Source organism: Siphateles boraxobius, unplaced genomic scaffold (assembly GCF_051911475.1).
Source record: "Siphateles boraxobius isolate OS27281-9 unplaced genomic scaffold, OSU_SipBor_1 13, whole genome shotgun sequence".
NCBI classification, from domain to species: Eukaryota; Metazoa; Chordata; class Actinopteri; order Cypriniformes; family Leuciscidae; genus Siphateles; species Siphateles boraxobius.
In genome coordinates, this window is record NW_027508733.1 from 15,684,944 (window position 1) to 15,690,000 (window position 5,057).

The 5,057-nt window shown below is 42.7% G+C and overlaps 1 long non-coding RNA gene across 1 annotated transcript in view; it reads left to right on the plus strand.

Annotated features, from left to right (window-relative positions):
* Nucleotides 1–1,055: 1,055 nt before the first annotated feature.
* The window catches only part of LOC143735587 (uncharacterized), a 28,107-nt gene continuing 24,105 nt past the window's right edge, over nt 1,056–5,057 (plus strand). The window contains exons 1-3 of the long non-coding RNA XR_013203243.1: nt 1,056–1,186; nt 2,760–2,915; nt 3,167–3,306. This is a non-coding gene — a long non-coding RNA (uncharacterized LOC143735587). The remainder of the gene's footprint in view (nt 1,187–2,759; nt 2,916–3,166; nt 3,307–5,057) is intronic.

Below are 5,057 nucleotides of genomic sequence, written 5' to 3' on the forward strand. Positions count from 1 at the left end.
TTTATCGCAGTCCGCCGGATCCAGGCCGTATCCGGATCTGATGTAGGACCAACGCCTCGACACAACGACAACGCAGTCCTGAAGCATCAAATAGTCTCTCCACTGTGAAGGCCTCCTTCCCTTCCCTTTACCTCTGTTCAGATAAAACGTTGTCGGGATAATTCCGGTTTGCGGTGCTACGCAGTAGCTGTATTATACATTTTTAAGGCCTGACTAGTTGTTTGTTGAGGGTTGATTTGTGAAGAAGGACTACATGCCTGCGCACATATATATTCAAACTCGCATACCTATAGACTAAACAAGACTAATCATGTGCGCGTCTGCGTTTTCGCGGGTTTGCGTTTTTGGAGGTTTGCGCAGAGATAATGGATAATCGTTTGCACCTTCGAACCTATTTCAGGGATTGTTTTCCTACAGATAGGCACTGTTTCATGTGGATGGGCGGCTGGAGCGCGTTAAGGGTTTTTCTGTTAGAACGGTGTCGTGTTAGCGGCCCCTAAATTAATAACTAATGATCTTCGCAACGGAAGTGAATCAATCAAAAATAACTTTAGCTGGATAATAACTTTATCCTAGAGCTGTGGTAAAGCCTAAACAATATGTTACGGTAATTTCTATTATCACTGTAAAGCTGCTTTGAAACAATCCATACTGTTAGGAAATTTACGAAATATCTTCATGGTACATGATCTTTACGTAATATCCAAAGGATTTTTGGCATAATAGAAAAATCGATAATTTTGACCCATAGAATGTATTGTTGGCTATTGCCGAAAATATACCCGTGCGACTTGTGACTGGTTTTGTGGTCCAGGGTCACATATAGTATATTCTTCATATTCTTCAAAACATCACATTAATGAAGTGACTACGTTTTTAATTGGTCTTTTATCTTTTGTCTATAATTTTATTGTTTTTTTGTACGTGTTTATCTGAATTGAGTTTTTAACTGATCCATTTCACACTTTTAAGAAGCAGTTAAAACATCTTTGTTTTTTTTAAATGTACATTTAAAATGCATTTTTGTTATGCTAAAACCAGTTTTCTATACGCAGAGTGGTGTAGTTACAGCATCTACTAGAGGAGCTCAGTGGACCATTTTAACCAGCTAATCCCTGGCCTTTTGGTGATGTCATGAACTGATTCCAGATCCGATGCAACCGGCTGTGGGAAGGACTGACTGCAGGTCAGTGTGGAAATATTCAGGGGTTCGGGGGAATAAACTTGAACCGGTACAAGTCCCACAGTCTCACCGGGTGAGTTTAATCCCTTCAGCGCAGTGTGGAAAATTTGCATGTCAAGCTGCATTTTCCAGTGCATGGATCCACACACACACACACACACACACAGAGTTTAATCCTGTGCGGTGGGGATCGGCCTCTGGAGATTGTGCGCATCTAAGACTGAGTCGCCGCTTTCTGACCTCTTCACATGCACGCACTCCTCCCGTTAGGGGCCTGTACGTCCGTTCTCAGGCGGTGTGTGTGCTGCGTACAGCTTTGATCCCCAGCTGAAGGGTACTTACAGGCCAAATTTCCAAATGCGTAAGAGTCAGCCCTCCCGCTGGAGAGAGACAGGATGAATTCTTACACGGCTCTGGGAATTGGGTCTCAGCGGCTGGAGCTAATAATATATCACTGCTGCCCCGAGAGACAGAGAGAGAGACAGCTAGACAGACAGGCAATGAGAGACATAAAGATAGAGACAGCGATAGGCAGAGAGAGAAAGAGAGAGAGAGAGAGAGAGAGAGAGAGAGAGAGAGAGAAAGGGAGAGAGAGAGATATGTTTAAATATGTTAAAATACTGTGGTATCAAATGTTCACACATGTTCTAATTTGTTACTCTTTTATTTAAATTTAAGTTACAGTATGTTATAATATTTTATTGTTTTGAAGTTTTTATAATTATTCTATGTATTCCAAGCTTTGGCAATAATGTATTATTTAGTCATGCCAATGAAGCAATTTTGAATTTGAATTTGAGAGAAATGGACAAAGTTAGAGAATGATAGATAGAAAGGAGAGACAGTCAGGTAAATTAGGCAAGAAATACTACTAGAAAGATACAAAGAGGTAGACATAGATAGATAGATGGATGGATGGATGGATAGATAGGTAGGTAGATAGATAGATAGATAGATGACCAGATAGATGACCAGATAGATGACCAGAGACAGACAGGTAGATAGAGGCACAGAGACAGATACATAAATATGAAAGCAGAGATAGACAGGTAGAGAGACAGATAGACTCAGAATTTAAAGAGAGAGACAGAGAAAGAAAGCTAGACAGGCTGAGGGAGGCAGGTGAGCGTCTGAGAGGCCATGCAGGGAAACACTGTGTGTGTGTGTGTGTGTGTGTGTGTGTGTGTGTGTGTGTGTGTGTGTGTGTGTGTGTGTGTGTGTGTGTGTGTGTGTGTTTCCAGCAGGCCTGTGTAACGGTCATCAATGCACAGTTAAGAATATCGATCAGGCAGTTATTGACGAACGCGTGTATTACAGAAAGTGTGACCAGCGCTCTGACCCAACACAAACCCCTCTCTCTCTCTCTCTCTCTCTCTCTCTCTCCCCGTGAATGTTGATCTGACCTCACTACTAGTAACGATTTCACGCACAACCGCAGAACACGTCTGGTCATGGATGAGCTATTCAACCCGCAGGAAGCGCATCATCAATACAATTATCATATCGCAGTTTATGACATTACAGTTGAGTCGCTGAATCGAACGCAATTGAATTAAATCACGTTGGCTCGTTACAGGTGACGACAGACAGGCCGAGTCAGTCATCACGCCTAGAGCTAGCGGGCGAGAGAGAGAGAGAGAGAGAGAGGGATTTGGCTCTTTATCTCTGCGCTGCTCGACGCTGCTCAACGACCAGTAAGCAGGATTAATGGTCCTGTCTCAGCGTGAGCCAGGTACACACACACATACACGCACCGCAAGCTGCCACACAATCTCACACACGCACACACATACACACACACACACAGGAGCAGAGCTGGTAATCGCATGCAAACAGCACACGCTTTTCAGGCAGCGCTACGTGCGCACACACATACTCTCATTTCAAAAGCACAGGAAGCACCTGTTTCTCTCCCACAGAGCCTCGCACACACACGCGCCGCTGCGCTCATTCCCTCACGCTCTGTCTCTTTTCTCGTCTCAGCTCTCGTCCCGCTTCTGCAGTCAGGGTTTCCCTGGCGCTCTTCAGACAGCGGTGGAGCGTGACGGCAAGACGTTCCCCGGAGAAATCCCGCAGCCGTACACTTCTACCGCTCGCTCTGCTCCGTCCCTGCCATCGTTTCTGTAAGTAGGCCTATAGAAAGCAGACTGTACCACTCAAGCAAAGGTTTGATTCAAAAAAAGTTCAGAAGGACAAACATTAAAGACAAAAATGTTTAAGGAATTGGGCTGCACCGTTTGCAAAGTATTTAACTGATAGGCACAGACTAAAAGGTTGTGCGTTTAGCATGTATCAAGATACTCTGAAGCAACCTAATATGGATCAGACAGCCACTGTGCATCTCACTCTTCAATATGTTAGATGGCACAGCTGTCCTAAAGTCCAAGAACACGCTTCTGACATAGTTAATATCTCAAAGAACTTAATAAAACAAAGAAAGTTATTGCAGGTAATTCGCAGAACAAGGCACTGTTGACAAGTATCTCAGAGAACATGGTGCCACTGAAAAGTTAGCACAGAAATAGCACATTTAGAAAACTTAGCAAAGCAGCAGCACAATTAGAAACGTTAACAGAAGTAGCAAAGTGAGCACAGAAATAGCTAAGTTAACACAGAAATAACCATTAGCAAAGTTAACAAAGCACAGTCACCAAAGTTAGCACAGAAGTAGAAAAAGTTAGCACACAAATAGCAGTTATCAGTTAACACAGGAAAGGCACAGTTATCAGTTAGCACAGGAATAGAACAGTTGACAGAAGTAGCACAGTTATCAAAGTTAGCATAGAAAAAGCACAGTTAGCAAAGGTAACAAAAAAGCACAGTTGTCCATTAACACAAGCACAGTTGTCAAAGTTAGTACAGAAATACCACTGATATCAGTTAGCACACACATTGAAGGCATCAAAGTTAGCACAGTAGTAGCACAGTTAACAGGAATAGAACAGTTAGCACAGAAGTAGCACATGTATGTCAGAAAACAGCATGTGGCAAAGTTATCACAGATATTTTTTAGAGAACACAACACTGATAACACCGTTAGCACAGGTGACTCTGAAGGCATAGTAAGCCCAGCTAGAATATGTATCTGGAGTAAATTAACAGATAATCCAGAAAAAAGTAGCTCATGTGACGTGGTTAAAGGGTTAGTTCACCCAAAAATGAAAATTAAGTCATTAATTACTCACCCCCATGCTGTACCAACCCCGTAAGACCTTCGTTAATCTTCGGAACGCAACTGAAGATATTTTTGATTAAATCTGAGAGGTGGATCACTGCTACATAGGCTGCATAAGGGAATGAAACTTGACGGCCTTGTATCAGCGGATGGCGGGTGGGAAAATTGGTCAAAAACGTTGGTGCGGATGGATGGCGGACGGATGATGAGTTTTGTGATGCGGTTGCGGATGAAATAATAGCCCATCCGCGCATCTCTACTTCACATCAAAATGGTTCTTTTCAGAACTTTTCAATTAAAGGTTCTTGGGTAACCTGAAATCGTTCTTCTATATGGCAGAGGTCTTTAAGCCTACACTGTCCTGCAAAGTGTATTTCCTACCCGCTTTAACACATGTATTTTCAAGCGAAGAGCTTGATTATATGCTTCAGGTGTGTTTTTTATTCGGATTTATAAACTCAGCAGGATATATCGGCTGGTCCCCAGTAGGGATGAAGACCTCTGGCATCTCTGTGAAAACCCCCTTATTGTGAGTGTATTATAAAAGACAAAGGCCTGGTTTCACAAACAAGGTTTAGATTAAGCCAGGATTCGGTCTTAGTTCAATTAGGGCATTTATGTAGCTTTTATAAACAGTGGATCTGACCAATTTTAAGATATGAAAGTTGCTTTCAGTTAAACCATGCATTTTAGTCTGAC